We start from the raw sequence: 18,408 nt of genomic DNA on the forward strand, positions 1-18,408 counted from the left end.
TTTTGTGTTTAGAAAACTACTTAGAATAGCAATGATAAGATTCTTAATAATAATTTGATGAAATATTTTCACTTAATAAACACAGAACATTGAATTTATAGCTTCAAAAGATTTGTTAATTTTCACAACATAGTTCTTATATTTAGCATAACTCTAACTGTAACTGTTTTATCGAAATATTTTTCTTTTTTTTCAATTGTTTTTATTTTCAGTTTTCAAATATTCATACGAACGTTGTTGTTTCAGTAGGTTGCTGATTCTGAAAAGTGTTGGACGTTAGTAATTAAAGATTGTAAATTTTCCTTGATTATATCATTTGAGGATAAAAAAATACGGACGACGGTTTGTAGATTTCCTTTTAGAACGTATTTATTCATTAGTTTTTAATATTGATGGACAGATATACATGCAATATTCAATGAAAAAAATTGTAAACAACAAATGCATGTGAATTCTTATTTAAAATTTTTGGTGTTATGTTCTAGGGAGTTGAAAAATTTTACTACTTATATATTTTTAATATTTTTCTTCCTGTAATTAAATAAGAAAAAATCAGTTTTACGCGCGACAGCGACTTTACGCGCAATAAATTTACCCAGATAAAATTTAAAAGATAAAGACTTACTTCTGAGAATAAATAGTGATAATTTATAAATTTCTGTGACACCTAAAAAGTTAAAGCAATATTTATTGATATTTTGTTCCATTTTTAATAGTAAATCCTGAAAATAACAGGTGCCATAGTATTGATTTAAATTATTATTTTCTAAAAAAGTTATTAATCATGCTTATGAAAAAGTTACTTTTTATTATTAAAAGAGCATACTGTCTTTTAAGTGCATAAATAAAAAATGTTTTTCAAATATGTCTAAAATTTAAGGTCTATATCTAAGGTATTTTCAGTAGGATATCAAAAAAAGAAAAACAAAACAAATGTATTAAAATTTATCTATTTTATTATTTTGATATACTTATAAATATTTCATCATAATGATATTGTATTAGTTTTCATTCTAAAATATAAAGAGAGTGAATTAAAAGGATCAAGTTTTAGCAGTTTATCATATTTTTATTCAAGAAACATAAATTTTATATCAGAATCATATTTATTTTTTCTCTTGGAAATGATAATTCAAAGTCTGGAGAATAATAAATGCTCTTTTAATGTTTTACTATGCAGTTTAAAGGAAAAATAACTTGCTTCAGTATGTTTGTTTCTCAGAAATTTTTTAAGTGTTATTAAGTATGTAATAAATGTGGATTTTCAAATTATTTTTTAGCATTAAGTATAGATGGTGGAAATTTTATCACCAATAAATAATCCTATCAGCTTATGTTATATTTTTTCCCTTATAGTTTTTTTAAATAAAGTTTACTGTGAATGAAAAATCTGTATTAGTTAGAGAACTTTTGTCTGTTTTTATTGCTTTTCTCTGTCTTTTTTTTTTTTTTGAGACAAAGCAATGTAAGCTGTTAATTATATATATTTATCTGTGTTAATTCTCTATTTTGTATCATTTGTATTGCAGATAATATTCATTATTTTCTATTTCATTTATATATCTTTTTATGCATGCAAACTATGTTTAGAAATTGATTAATATTGAAATATGAGTGTGACATCAGATATTTTTCTTCCCTTTCTCTTTAAATATTTATTCTTAATTGCTTTTCCAATTGTGATCATACAAAGCAATATAAAATCAGGATTTTTAATAATCAAAATAGTTGAAATTATCAAAATCAAATTTTTGATTATTATGTCAGAACATAAATTTTGGTATTTATTTAAAGCGGAAATGAAATTTTCATCTAGGTTGCACATATCCATTTAATGAGTTTAAAAAACAAATCTACCGTGTAATGCGATCTGTAATGAACTGGTGACCATTGAATTGTAATTTTTTTATTTGTAAATTATAATCTATTAATTAATAATCAATCTGATTTAATCTCTTCTGATATATCTGAATATAAAAGAAAACAGTTTGAAAGAGAAACTTCAGATTGTAATAATTTCCATGTTGTCATGTTTTATATATTCAGCATTGCCAGTTATTTTTATTACTGCTTTTTGATACTCTATATATAACTGCCACATCAAACCAAATGCATGTAGAAAACTGATCTCCACCCCACCCCAAGTACTCCATCTCCAAGCTCAGTATTGCTAACTTACAGATTTTATGATTCTTTGTTATCATACATTTTTTTGTAATTGTTACTTACTACCTGTCCTACACAATATTATATTTGCATGTATTGAAAAAGATAACACTGAGTACTCTAAGATCTATACTTCAGCAGTAAATTTGATGAATAAAACAGTATAAACTTTCATTAAAAAGTTATCTCTTCAAAGTAAAACAAATTGGAAAAGAAATCTGTGTTGTAATAAGTATTTATGCCTTTTGTTATATGAGTGTAAATATATTTCAGTTACTAGCTAATGAAGAAGGAAAATCTGATTATATTATCCTAGATTTTACTCAGTTACTTTCATCATGATTATCCGTAATGATGTGAATAAATGATTTGTTTCAGTAATACTTTTAAATTGTCTATGTGGTTAGTCCTACTCCTTCCAGGACTGAGTTTCTTATTCAAGAATATAAAATATTTTGGTATTAAACTCATTATTTCAAACTCAGTATTAAATACTTCCACTCAAAACAATAATTGCAAGAAGTTTTGGAGTGTCTTGTTTTATCAAATTTTGTTTCAAATTGATTAAGTATCACCAATGAAGTAATGTTGATTGTAATTCAATAATGATGCAAATGATTTACCATCAATGAAGAAAGATTTCTGTTCCAAAATTTTTATTATTAGATATGTCATTAAGATGCTTTTACCATTCTTTGTGTAATTAATATTATTTAAAAAAATTGGGGGGGGGGGCTGATAATTATATAATCCTGCAGAAATTCTAGTGAATTCAAATAGGCAAAACTTTCTAATTTTGAATAAAGTTTCAAAATAGTGTTGAAGAAATTATTTTTCAGATAACTTGAGTTTAGCTGTATCAATAAAAGAGGGGGGGGGGGGGGAGTTACATCAGTTTCAATAATTATTTTCCTCAAGTTTTCCATTTCTTCTTTTGAATCTGTTAGGGTGCATTATTTCAAGAATTTGTGAGAAAATAACATTAGAATAGTAATTCTTTATCATCAGAAATATAAATTTGTTGCTTAGTGTAACAGAAAAATTTCCTAGGTATTTATTCACAGCCTTAAACTTGCTTATTATTGGCAGATAAATTTTTTACTTTTTTCCCTAATCGATGAAACATAGCCATTATAATTGTTAGGATTAAATATAAGTCATAACGAGTCTCTCATCATCAGATTGATATTAAATATTGGTTATAATTTCATTCAGTTGATTCATCATAGTGTTCATAATATGTCTCATATATCGTCGATTCCGAACCGATGCCAAGTGCATATATTTTAAAAGCATAATAGTTCATTGTAATTTCCGTTATGAATTTTTAATGATGCATCTTGATGAAATCAGACAACTCTTTAAACATCGAATTTAAATAGGTTTTGCATTAGTATAATTCTAAACATTCAGACCAAAGATCTAGATATGGAAGGAATCAAGCAAAAAATATGAAGCTGTTCTGACTAATTAAGGGCTTCTTCTCATTTTAAACTGATATCAGAATGCGAGAATCTTCTTTATGAAAGAATTTAAAGGAATTACAATTCTAAGAATTACTGTTTTGCCCTAAAATAATTTAACTTTTTGTGTGTGTGCACAATAACTGTTGAGACAGCAAATCTTCAAAAAAGAAAAAAAATATGTTGGTCCAGTTAATCCTTATATTGTTTATAAGTAGTTCACAGCATATTACTTTTTTTTTACAAGGTTTACTTAAATTGACTTCAGAAAAATCTAGTAATTTTTGACATTGACGCAGAGTGTTTACTAGCAAACGATTTTACTTTTCGGTTCCTCGTGTTGAATTTCCTTGCTAATCTTATCAGAACGATCAAATACTGTAAACATGCTTTTTAACCGTTTATTCGTTACGCTACACTTAGCAATTTTCGTCCAACTTTTCCCAATTATTCTTCTTCCTTAAAAGATAGTGTTTTATCTAACGATGTAAGAGCAGAAGAACACTGCTCTTTAGACAGAAATTCTGCGGAAGATGGGAAGAGAATCACGCTACTTTGCGTGATGCGGTCAAAAGGCTTCCTTATCCGCTTTTAAAATTGATTTCGTTAATTTTTGTGAGATCTTTTTTATTATAATTAGTATTACTGATAATATTTTTTTGCTTTGCTTATGTATGCAGGAAAAAAAAAAAAAAAAAAAAAAGAGTTGCAAATGTTCCACCAAACCAATGCTAGCATTTTTTTTCATTCTTTTTAATTTTTAAATGCCGATTTATCAATCAAATTAAAATTAAACCGTGAAATCCATAATGCTTGTTATCAAAACTAATTAATTTTTTGAGAAAAATTTGTATCGAAATGATTCGAAATTTTTTGTAATGGAAGAGCCGATTTTCTCAACAATGCATCTCGTCTTAATTGTAGTTTTCTTTTCAACTTCCTGGGATTTTTTTTGAATGAAACATCTGTATATGCTGACTTGTTGCTAATTCAATAACCTCAGTTGAAAATATTTATCTAATAATAATTAGAAAATGTTTTAAGATCAGTTTTTAAACATAATAATACTTTAAAGCTGATTTAACTCTATAAAAAAAGCGTAGTTTAAAAATCCTGAGTGTTACGCAAGAATGCAAGTAAGTTGTTGGATCTTTCTAATGAAGACCAATCCTATGAAATATATTATTATTAAAAATATAAATGCCATTTCATCTGTCTTAACTTTCATAGTATTCTTTCATTTTTTAATTTGTAGTATAAGCTACATAGATAATAAACATAATCTTTCATCTTTAGCTTTCAAATAGTGAAGAAAATAGAAGACGCCAAAATTCTGTTTAATTTTCCATTAATTAAAATTTTTATGAAATCCTCTAAAATACACATTTTTATTCTCCAAGTATATATGGACCAAATTTGGTAGCTGCACGTTACATGGTCTGGTCTGTAGAACGCCAATATAGACACATTCACTTTTATTATTAGTAGAGATATGGTTAATAAATATATAACCATTATAATTAACCATAAAGTTTTCAGAGAATAATTTAAAAACAATTTATAGCAATGTTTTTTATTGTTGTAGTGAAATTCAAATTAACTTTGTTGTTTGATCATATCATCCGCTTTTTTGCGAAGGGGGGAAAATGATTTCTTTTGATATTATATCACATTAAAATTTTCGCTCTTATTAATATTATATTTTTGGAATGACATTTTTTCTGTAAATTTCATGATGTCACAGAATACAATGGCTGATGGAGGTAAGTTAGAGCCTAAAATATTAACAGACTACAATATTTCAGACCAGGGGCTTGAAATTCAGATTTTTTTTTTAAATTCGACTTTAGATTTAAAGCATAAATTAATACATGAACATATTGTTGTAAAAATCATTTCGCTGATGGCATGGCATGAAAATTGGCATCTTTTTCCTTGAAAAAAAAAATGCGCAGATAACAAAAATCCAGCCGAGTAACGGCAAATCTGTAATTCAAAACAATAATAGCACAGCTTCAGTGCTCGCTCCGCGATCAGTGTTCCAAAGAGAGATTCAGTTTTCATGTAATTGCTTCGTCTTTTATAATTTCTCAACAAGTTATAGAATTTTTTTAAAGAATCTCAGATTTCGATTGAAAATAGAGATTTTGCCATAATGCTTGTATTTTCTAAAACCTTCATCCTCAACCGGGGGTCATTTTGTTGTTATTCAATCACAAATATCTTTTAAAATTACCTGCAAATCTGTTTTTCTTGTTATAAGAATAACAGCGCAAAGGAGCTATTTTACAGATTCGTAACAAAATTCAACAATGTACAAAATTCAAATGTACATTGTTTTCGTCGAATTCTTATCACAAAGAAATTTTTTCTGTCTTTCATTTTAGTCGATATGAAAAGCAGAATAAAATTTTCATCGACTGTTCTTTCAACAAATTAATAGCATTTAAAAGAATATTTTTCAAAAGTAAGTTATTTTGAGTGCCGCTAATTCAATAAGAATGTTCGTTTTTTTTTTTAACTTTGTAACAACTTGTTCAAAGGTGTCATTTGAATTAACGTATGAAAGAAATCAATCGAGCAAATCATCAAATGAAAGAAGAAAAGAGTATGTATAACGAAATGCACAGTCTAATTCAAATTTTAATTTTTTAAAATTCAAAATTAAATAAATGTTATCAGAGAGTTTCTGTGCTATTTAAATAATTTGTGCCACCAAATTGATGATTAATTATTGCTAGTTTCATTTTGATGACGTGTTGGTTGGTTTCTAAAATTTTATAAACATTTTTATAGTCTCTGTTTTATTAAGTTGTTATTTACTGGAATTATTAGAAAATTTCATTTAGCAGATTTTCTTTTGGGTTTAAATTTAAAAAGTATGGAGCTAGATAGTTGAATTTTTGTATGTAATCAAATTTTAGTACAACTGTATCATTATTCCGTTCCTTTAACAATTTTTTTATCGTAAGAAATGTAAATTTTATTTAATGACTCGGTTCTTTCTTTTCGGCAAACTTTAAATTGTGATATGATTATTTAAAATTGAGCAACGATTTAGGTAAATGAAATTTGTTATGTGATCTTGTTTCTGAAATTGTAGTTTTGTAGGAAATGTTAGTTTTAATTTGGCGGGGGAAAAAAAAGGGAGGCGTCCAAAATGTATTGTTGGTTGTCTTCATTTCATTGCTAAACACTTTTGTGCGAAATTTGAAAAGTCTGAGGACACTCGTGGCGTTCACAATTTAATTCGCTATCCATATTTTCACACTTGGGTTAGATAAGTAAAAGAATTTTTCTGTTCTTGCGAGAATGTTTCGGGGAGATTTACTTCATTTGGTTTAATTGTCGTGCTTACAGGTATAATCAGGACCGGATTGCTGCTCCTTAGCAATGCAAATTTTGGATCTCTTAATAGCTTTCCCAACTTCAAAAACCAAGCGTTTTTTTAAAAAATATTATTATTATTATTAATTTAAATTTCGCCCCCTTAGGTAATTTTTAAGCGGCAGATATTGTGGCGAATTGAAATAAAAAAAAATATTGTCACTGGAGAGTTGGTTTCATTAATCATCATATAGGAAAAGTCAAAATATAAAAGGAATAATGAAGCATTTAAAAACTGTAATACTCTAATACAACGTTTATCAGGGCGTTAATTTGTAAAGCCTACTACAAAACAAACTGTTACTTCATTGATTTAAAAATAAATTTACAATTGTGGAAAAGAGATGTCAAGAATAACGTCTTCAAGTTTGACAATGCTTCATTTTAATTTAAATATTTTAGAGTACTCGAGTGCTTGAATAAAATGATATCACAAAATTAAATGACACTGAAAATAATTTAAATATCATATCCTCGGGGTTCTTAGGTAATTGCGGGCTTCGCCCATTTAGCAGTCCGGTCCTGGACATAGTACCCAAATTTGTACTGAGCAAAAACATTGAATCTCATCAAAAACTGAAGCTGTAATTGCTTGATGTTTCAGTTGTTTGTCTTCAGTTATTTCTAATCAGTGTCGGCTCTCCAACTCAAAATCCAAGAGTGGCGTAAAAGATAATTCTCAAGGAGTTATCATCTCAGCAGCTCTGTTCAACTCAGCGGGAGAGTTATTTTTCTTGTATGCTTCACTTTGCAACGCAGTTTTTTTTTTAATTATTATTTTTAACTTCATAAAATAACGAAAAGAATCGAGCGTGCATTTTGAAGTTCATACATTTAACCTGCTGATTTCAAAATTTACGATTTTATAATGTATGCTTACATAAAAAATAATTTATCTTACTGAATTTAAATAAATTATTCGAATAATCATATCAAATTATTCGAATTAATGATTCGAACGAAAATTATTAATGCAAGTAATATAATTATGCACGTAAACATAATTATTCGCACATATATTACGTGCACATGGACAATCTAACCAATGGTGGGTATGGCTCGAAATCAGAAATCTATGAATTAAGTTTAAAAATCATTGTATCTAGATTTTTTGCTATTTCCTGTCTTGAATTATCGCATTTACATAGATATATATAAATCTAAAATTCTGTAAAAAATTAAATAAATCATATACTGAATTTGATCTGTCTAGCTTTCTGCGTTTTTGAACTATCTTGTTTGTGCCTATGCTGTCAGACATAAATGTGTTTTGACGAATATCAACCTAGAGTTGCCAGTCTGCTTACAAAATTTGATGCCTTATACAGAATATAATCCCTTTATCATGTAGCATTTCTAAATTATGCTACATGATAGACAAGACAGGTACATGCAATTTCGAAAGGTGCTTTTTAATAGTCTGAGAGATCAATGAAACGTGTTGATTTGTTCAAATCCCGAAGTCGACTGGCGATTTCTAAAAGAGAAAGTAGAAAATGCTGCTAATATTGAATAAAGTTCTTACATTCAGTGTATGATTTTAAAATTGCTCTTTTTAGCAGCATCAATTATCAACATTTTTTTATCTAGTAAAAAAAAAAAATTATATTTAAGCAAGAGTATCGACTACACAATTTGATAACCATTTATAAATCGCTGTTTACTTTCTAAGTCTACAAAAAGAGAGGAAGGAGAGAGAGATAAAAAAAAAAAAAAAACTCTTGAAAAATAAGTTTATTTTTCTCCTGATGAGTCAAATAATTTAGCGCTACTTATGGCTAAATCGGAATAATTTTTTCTGTCACCGAATGAATATTAAAAAGCAGAATAAATGAAAGCAAGAAAGATAAAATTGATAGTGGAGTACTTGAACTAGAAGTTCTTAACTTCTGAACATAACAATGTTGAGACAGACAATAATGCATAAAAGAGAAGTCTGGGTCAGAAAAAACGGTTTCCTTCAAGTTTTCCTCGAGATTAGAAGCAATGCGTACTGATCACAAATATAAATCTTAATGTGCTGGGATTCTAACTGCCCATGACTTTAGTTGCTACGTTCGCTTCAGGAAATGATAAAAGGCTTTTTAATTGCGATTACAGAATGTGATTAACAAGTGGCTTGATATGCGTTTGTCTATTGTCATGAATTATTACTAAGAGAAATGAAGAGAATGAAAAGTAAACGAAATAAACTAAATATCAAAATTTTGATGTAATACTGGGCATTCTACTATTCTGGTGCCATAATGGCCCCCACGACTTCGTGTACTATTGTAAAAAGTCAAAATGAATTTGATTCTCATTTTACCACAATTAAACAGCTTATTTATTTCACGATACTGCAAGAATCGCGTGTGATATAATTTTAAAAATAATTTTATTTTGTGCATTTTCCTCCTCATGAATAAATCGCTTTGATCGAATTCTAACAATGAGTAGATTGCTACCATCTTTTTGAAAAATTATAATCAATCTTTTTGGAAAATTACAATTCATTTATTGTCCAGTTTTTGACTCAAACTATATAATAATTTCAATGTTCCAGTTTTTTTGTTTTTTCCCCCTTTTTACAGTCGATTATTTTTAGTGGTGATGTTTTATGGTATTCTGAGAGAGCAAAATGGTACTTAAAAACTTGTGACAAATTTCTGAATTTAAATTGGCAATCCATCATATTTTGATTCTTATATTTTTTTAGAAGTTCCATTTTATTTCAGAATTTTTTTTTTCGCTCAAATTTTTTGATCATCTGCTAGAAAATTTATATTAAATAAAATTTTGGGAAACTCGATGTGACTTGAATATTTTTAAATTCCATAGTTATAAAATTGAATTTAGCAGGATATGTTTTGAAAATTCTGAATCACAAAAGGGAGTTCTAAAATTTCAATATTTTCTGCATTTAATGAAATAAAATAGGCTAATAAGTTAGTTCAATTTTCATTTCGTTGTTCGCATGTGAAAAGTATTTGTTTAGAAAACAGATTTTCATTCGGAATTAAATTAAGGTTATAACACTTTTGATCTTTAAATATTAGAACAAAATTTATATTTAATATACTTTTCCTCGTTTGTATGCAGTATTCTTAGATTGTTTTAAGCATAATTTTTATCGAATCATAGTATGGTCGAGTTTCTGAGAGCATAACGACCTTCAGCGCGCCTGTACATCCATTCACTCTGATTTACGATGATCAACCGAATTAAAAGCGACAGACAAACTGAGAGGAAGAACAGACTATGTTCCCACGTTCAATGTCAAGGTTCCTTTTAGCGCCTCCGAATATTGAATCTACTTTCTCTCAACCAGTTTTATTTCCCAAGATGTCCAAGTGCAATGAAAACGAAATTTTCCTACATTTTCAGGTAGGTGGAGCTGAAATCGTAGTAGAATGTAGGCCGAAGGGGAAGTATACAAAACCCTGCACACTTCAAAAAAGTTGTTATTGAAGTGGATGCTACTTGAGAGTAGGGAAGCTGTGCAACCTCTTGTAATCTTTTGAACTTCATGGGCGTACCACATCCGCCTGGTAGGTGGGATTTATTTGTACTAGCTTGTAATTGTGATATCATTTACAGTTTTAACTTCTCAGAGTATTTATCCTACGATTTACTTTGTGGGAAGTAGAAAAACGTGACCACGTTACGTACTAATAACAGTTATTCAACCAGCTGTTCTGCTGCGAGTTAAGTTATTCTCGAGTTCGCCTTCTGTCTTGGCTGGGCATAAGTTTTTAAATGTAGGATAGAATCACCCTCCCAATTTCACCTCCCACCTCTTTTTTTTTTTTTTTTTTCCCACTAACTGTTGCGAAGCAGCGCTTATATGAATAAATGAGAAAGAAGCATTATAATTTTTTATTATATTATAAATCCAGATTTTTTTTTTTCTTTTTCGTGTTTTATTTTATGGTTATGCTTTTATTTTTGAAATTGAAAGTCATATTCAAACCGTACATCTCTGAAACCTATTAGATATGCTGTCGTTGCTGTTCTGAGTTTAATAAATATGTTTTTCTTCACAAGTTTTATATTATTTACATTACTATTTAAGCTGCTGTTTCTTAAAACAATATTGATTTTATTTATCAATAAATCATAAATTTATAAACAAATTTTAAAATTGACATTGTTAAAACAAAAGTTCTGCATATGTAAAGAAAAGAACTTTGATATCATTTGCGATTTATTTCTAATTCATTATAATAATAAAAAAAACTCATATTTTTTATTAATATGTTTTTTGCTATTTACTGATATGGTTTTGGATGAATGAGTTTAGAAGGAATTGTGAAAGCTCCACTGACCGTCTTCAGCGGTAATTGCAAAAATTTCTTGTTAAGTTTATTAGAAGACTAGCCGCCTTTGGCGACCAGCCGGTTCGCCAATCTTAATTTTCGTTAAAATTTTAATAATTAAATATTTTATGCAATTTCTACTTTAATAGCTTCTTCATCAAAATATTTTAAAACTTCAAATTTTGATTATCATATAATTCATTCATAATATTATAAAGGCCTTCAGTCATAACGTAATATGTATCTCTCTCATTTTCTGTTAGCACCCGTAGAATTTATGCTTTAAATTAAAGTGGAAAGAATTTATCTTCAATTAATATAATAATATTTTTTACTGAAACAAAGCATTTTTTTATAATCTGATTACTGAAAATAGAGTCACTCAGCGTTTAAACTTTATGGGCACTAAAGAATATCTTTTTTAATTTATGTAATATCTCAAAAGTTGGTCAACAAAATTTTCTTAGATTCATTATGAGCAGATCGATTCATTAACAATGTTTAAATTTAAATGCATCAAATACTAAGAAAATAAAACGAATCGTTTAAAATAAACGGTTGAAAACAGGTTTTAAAAAAACTACTTAAAAAAACGATGTACTTAAAACTATAAGCATATACAAAAAATATATAACTAACATAAATACAATTTACTTACAAAAGCATGCAACTAACCCAAAAATAATTTAAATCATTCATTGATAACGTTTTCATGGCAACAATCAGAACAGAATGCGCATGCGTGAATTTTCTTCGCTGGTTACGTAACGCAAATACGTGATTTTTTCTACGCCAGTTGGGGTAACGCTATGCGGATTAGAAATTTTTAATTTCCTTTATTCTGTTTTATTTTAATTCAAAAGTACTTCAGAATGAATCTGAAAGATTGATTCATTAACAATGTTTAATTTTATATGCACCAAACATTAAGAAAATAAACAGAACCGATTGAAATAATCCGCCGAAAAATTTTAACCCTAGCCTCATTACTGTTGGGAGAAAAAAAACCTGAAGCCTTTCTCGTTTGGCGCTGGGGATAATGGAAGATTTTTTTGGCGGAAAAGTTGGCGGTGGGGAAAATGGAAGATTTTTTTGGCGGGAAAGTTAGTTTTTAATTAATAATTAAAATTCTAATTAAAAATTCGAAAAAAGAAACCCCAGGTGCACATTCCCAACCTCCAAGGTATACATGTATCAAATTTGGTAGCTGTATGTCAAACGGTCTGGCCAGTAGAGCGCCAACACACACACACACACACACACACATTGAGCTTTATTATAAGTATAGATATAGATATAGATAATATGTAGGAAACCCGGCAAATACTGTCGCAATTTTTTTTTTTTTCCATTGGGACTAATGTACTTTTGCAAATTTGCCAATTTTATACTGTATAAAAAATGACACTTTTCTAACAAGAGAGAAAAAGAATTCATTATTAAATTCTGTTTATTCTCATACGATCTGTGATTCCAATATAATAGGCTGGAAAGAATTTGGAAATACTTTCATTCGCGGTTAAATTACTGAGCGATCTGTTTTTAGAAAAGTATAATCAATCATTTAAAAATGTATGTAGGCTAACTACTTCTTTTGACAAGCTTCTTGTGATATATGACACATATCATTCAATGTCCTTCTCCTACCCTATCATTACTTAGCCGCATCAGAAACCTTTAAAAATGCCAATACATTGTTTTATTGTTCTTACATTTTATAACCAAAATAATGTCAGGACTGTTTTACTTATTCCTTTCTAACTTTCTTAATTTTAAAATTCGTTTCTTTAAAATAGATGTTACATGAAACTATTCGTAAAATTAATGATCGTGAAACCGATTGAAGAAGAAATGGTGTAATTTCGAACAATATAATTTTTAAATGCCATTACATGATGTTTAGAATAAACCATAAGTTTTTATGGTTTGGATTCGAAATTTGGAATTGTATCTTTTGATTTAAGAAAGAATATTTTTTTGTAAAAAAAAAAAAATCGTAATAATTGCTTAATTTTAATAGAAGCGTCTTTTCATGAATATATTTTGAGTTTACTGTATTATATTACGTTAAATATAATCGTTCTGTAATGACTACAGAGTAGAACTCATGGACTATTGCTTGATTTTTGAGAACCTGACATATTATAATAAATCTTTTTCAAGGCATTTCTTGTGTTTTAAATATTACTAATATTTTTTATACAATTTTATAACTTGAATCCATTTTCTAAAACTCATGAAAATTCATGTAATCATATGATGTGTGTTTGTGTGTGTGTGAGAGAGAGAGAGAATTAATCATTATGTGGTTGCAGTTTAATTAGAGCTACCAAATTTGGCACATGTATATAATTTGGTGCGTAAAAATACGCACAACGAAGAATTTTCTTTTAATTTTTAGTTAATTAAAAATTAAGCAAAATTTTGTCATTTCTCCATTATAGCATTCAAAAATATAGCAGTACAAAAAATAACCTTTATTTTACCTTAAATTTTAAGAAATTGTTTCTCAACAGTACAAATATGTAAAACGCTAACTTACATGGCACTTTAATTACTTATTGTCGAATGGTAACATTCAAACGTAAAGAAATAAATGAATTATTCAGACTCTTCATTGAACTTTTTTACAACTACTTTTAATTCAATAGCATTGATTTTTAAAGAAATGTTTTTGTGCAGCTGTAAGATCTGAATTGGACAAATTGTTTAGATTTTTTGTTTCGGTTAAGATTTAACGTAAATAATGACTCAGATAAAAATTAGGCAACTTCATTGAATAAGTCTGAACCAAACGGAAATGATTTGCAAATTTCGTTTCTTCTGTTTAAATTGCATTTCATTTTTCCAACAAGTAGGTCAGAATTTTTTTTATTGATAAAATGCCGAGTCATTTGTGAATTGCTCTTAGAAATAAATAGCCCTATCCATTTGCGTATCAGGTAGATTTGTTTTTACGTAAACAAAATGTTACCATGTTTAAAAAAAAATGTTAATCGTCTGAAAAATTGTTGACTGTCATTTTGACCAATCGATTTTTGTAACATGCTTTTCAAAATGGTTGCACCGTTAAAAATGATTTCACAATACCTTGTAAAATATTTATGAGAATGGGTGAAAAAGAATTATAAAGAAATTTTTTTTTCGGTTCGATAAGTTGGTTCTGCAGTTTGTCCGTATCGAAGCAATTTTTGAACTCTGAAATCAATTATGTTTAGAATCTCTAGAGTGTTTTAAAAATCGTAAACACTTTATCCTGGAAGATTTTGTCAGTTCACCAATGCTTGCAAAATATATCTTAATTAGCAAATATCATTCAGTTGTTGTATCATGTAATACTGCATTCACCTGTCTTTTGTTTCGGTTCAAATCTTAAAAACATTTCTTTGAAACAGCCACAATAAATTTATCCGATTTTTTGGATGAATAAGGAGACTGAATTTGTTTTGGGCAAAATAACGGTTTTTTTTTTTTTTTTTAATACTTGGAGTTGAAGGCAGTGGAAAGTTTTGAATTTAGTTAAAAAATAGCCGTGCTTTAATTTTTTTTCAGCACAAATATGGAGCGGGGGGGGGGTAAATATTAAAATACATACTCTAAATGGTCACTCCAAACCTTTCCTGCGAATTCTCTCCTCCCCCACCTCCTCCTCAGCCCGCATAAAATTGTAGACAAAGCCATGAAAGCTAGGAGTGTTTAGATTTTATTTTCAGATTCCCACATATATGAATTGTATATTTCGTGGCATAATAAAAGAAAATTGTTACTTCTGAATTAACAGCATGGTATTGACGAACAATAATTTAGAAATATCAGTCTTTGGCGTGAATGTCGCGTGCGATCTTTGGGGATTAGTCGCTGTCATGCAATTAATGTATAAATACCACTAAAATCGAATATATATGTTTTGAATGCCTTTTTTTCCGTCCGATTAAAACCAAAATTCGACACAAAACGACAATTTTAGTAAAACGACCATACTCCAGATTTCATTTATTAAGCTCTTGCGTTTTTGTTATTGTGTTTACATGCATGTAAATGTACAGACGGTCAACCCCATAACAAATTTTGCTTAAAATTTATTTTGGATTTACATTTTATTTATATACTAAATTTTAACCATCTGTTTTTGTGAATTATCATGTTCACATGTACACGGACTTCCTATGAATGGATTTCATTCAAAATCTGATAGAACTCGACAAATGTAGTATTAAGTCCACTGACATCTTTCGAACTCAAAGCGTTTTTCTGTAATTGCGGGTAGGTCGAGTTCCAAGAATGTGTGATTGTCGGTTTCAGGGAGATCTAAAACTTGGAGATTCATATAATCCCCTAGTTCGAATTTGTATTGACAATTACATTTTTTTATTGTGTATTTTGTGTACAAGAAAGTAAAGATTGACTTAGTGTTGGGGAATCAACTATTGTTTATTAAAAAACGGAAATTGTTCGACTTATATATAATGCTCACATATTTTCAAAAACCTAGTTTAAATTAACAGTTAAAAAAAAACGTTACAAATTAATTGTGTTTATTATTTGATTGCTGGTTACTGTGAAAAAGGATTTTTTTTTTTTTAATATATGCATTAGCTTTATTTGGGACACTTTACAATATTTCTCTGATAGAATTTTAGAATAAATAAACAAAGTGACACATCTCTTCTAGTTCGCCTGAATGAAATGCTTTCAAAAGAGATTTTTTTATACCTGACTCTGACGAATGGGCGAGCGTGACGTAAGAATTTTGTGATATCAAATGAGTCTATTGCGATTTTAGGAGACGAACGTGAATCAAAGTGTGCCGGATCTGGCTGCGTTTTACTCCTTCGTGATTGAAGAAATATCAATAATTAAGAAAGAGAAAAATCCACCAAGTTCAACATAATCGTATGTATTAAAATCCTATTATTTTGCTGTCCCTTTCATACTTTTCTCTCTATTAACTAGTCCATCTGAGATCGAAGGTCCGTTGACAACTCGTGAGAACTACTTTACATCTTGCATTTCATTCTATGAAATAGAATTGGCAAAAATAAGGATGAACGTCTTGCAACAACGTTGGCAGGTAGTGGAACTTTCAAAATTTGCGAGTAGTAGTCCTGTGAACTACATTTTACTTGGAAACACTCCACATGATAACATTTTTAACCTTTTTAAAATCAATTGGTTTTCATTCACATATTTAGTCTTCTGTCTTTTCTTTCTTGAAGGTTATCTACTATTAATTTTTATTCCACATTGTTTCCTATACCAAGGAATTTCGAAATTTTAGCTTGGAAGAATTTTACCTAGTCTGGAGCAGCATAGCCAAATCTATGGCCCTTCTGCCAAAAAACCAAACCTGTGAACTATATACAATTATTTAACACCAGATCTACCTTTAGAGAAGCATTAACCTTAGGAGACTAAATCGACTTTTATTTTTCAGATTTGTTATTGCTCGAAAATTGTATTTAAAATTTAATACATTTTGGATATATTTAATTATAATGTCTTGTTTTTTTCTGTTGCTGCTACTTTTGGTAATAAAAAAGCAAGATAAACGTTCGAACAAATTGAAATATTGAGTAATTGAATGCAAATGGACGTAAATAATAATAAAAAAGTCGGATGTTAACTATCGAGCAAATACCCTTTTGAGAATTACTGTATTACAAATGATTAATATTATAGTTTAATTAATTAATAATATAGAAAATAAATTGTATATATTTTATCTGCCACATTTATTTACTTTGAATTTCAATTTTTCGTATGAGTATATTTAATTTGCCAAAAACTTCAAACTCTGTGAATGGATTTCTCATGTCGTCTTGCATTTCATTATTATATGAAACTGATGGAAATTTATTTCATGAAAAGTATTTTGTATTACATATTTAAATATTAAGCTGCAGTAAAACTGCATCTGTTATATTTTATAAATATAATGATAATTATTTTTATGCATGAAATTTCAATTATGGATTTAAAAACTTGTTTATTTAATGTGACGTATTTCCAAATTTAGCTGTTTTTCTGAAATCGGTGCATGTAATTTTATTCCTGAACAATATCGGCTGTACTTTTCTTTTCTTATAAAACTTTAAAATTAATAAAATGTTCATTTGAATATGTTTTTATTGTAACATTTTATAACAAGGATAAATAAAAACTGTAACAAAATTATCATTACTGTGCAAATGTTTTCAAGTATTACGTTTTATATTAAAATGTTGTGCTGAATGTTCCGATAAAGCTCGAACTATTAATTTAAATTTTCAGAATATTCTGAAATATATTTTTATAACTATTTATACATCGCTTATTAGAAACTTTTAATTAAATAACTACACCTAACATTTTCTACATTAAGATTGCTATTAAAGTACTTGAAAAAAGGAACTCATTCTGAAATACTAGAAAAAGTAAAATGAAATTTTAATTCATTAGTTATGCTATTGTCATCGCCTCGTCATTATTCTAATGATTGTCTCATTATCAAATCGATATTGTTGTCTCGAATGGTTGGTATTTCGCAATTCTTTGGCATTTTTGTATCAGCTTCAAAAGGACCGTCGCGCCCAGTTACCTCTTATCTTTCGGTGGCATCTGAAAAAAAAATCTTTTGTGTTTCGGTTTGCGGTCGAAAGCTGATGACTTTCAGGTCTAAATCCGCTCATAATCCCGGTGTGTGAATTTTAGAAATTGCATATGGTAACTTAAAGAATGAGGAAGCTGACAATGTTAGTAAAATAAGCGTAAAATCGATTTTTCTCTCATTAAATTGTTATGTCCGGGAGGATTTTAATAACCGTTTCCCAGCTTCAAAGATCTGATTTTTATCTTTCTTATTGTTTCTATTATTATTGTTTCTATTCTACCGGGATTCTGATATAAATATATTTTCAAATTTAAATCGAAATATTATTTTGGCTTTAAATTATTTTTCTTTTAATTAACTGCTTATTGTGTTTTATTTTTGTTGTAAACAGAACTTATTTAATTTGAAAGTTTGAGAAAATTGATGAAGTATCGTATAAATGTTTCTTCGATTTTCGAATGATGACGGTCCACCTTGTTTACTGCCAGTTCCGAGACCGAAGTCT

The 18,408-nt window shown here is 28.4% G+C and overlaps 1 protein-coding gene across 2 annotated transcripts in view; it reads left to right on the forward strand.

Annotated features, from left to right (window-relative positions):
• Positions 1 to 217: 217 nt before the first annotated feature.
• The window catches only part of LOC129968768 (cysteine and glycine-rich protein 1-like), a 50,944-nt gene continuing 32,753 nt past the window's right edge, over positions 218 to 18,408 (forward strand). The window contains exons 1-2 of one of the 2 annotated variants that reach the window (XM_056083014.1): positions 218 to 342; positions 10,383 to 10,546. The gene's annotated coding sequence lies outside the window, so the exon portion shown is untranslated. The remainder of the gene's footprint in view (positions 343 to 10,382; positions 10,547 to 18,408) is intronic. The other variant, XM_056083005.1, reaches the window with a different exon arrangement.

The sequence above is a fragment of the Argiope bruennichi genome, chromosome 1 (assembly GCF_947563725.1).
Source record: "Argiope bruennichi chromosome 1, qqArgBrue1.1, whole genome shotgun sequence".
Classification (NCBI taxonomy): domain Eukaryota; kingdom Metazoa; phylum Arthropoda; class Arachnida; order Araneae; family Araneidae; genus Argiope; species Argiope bruennichi.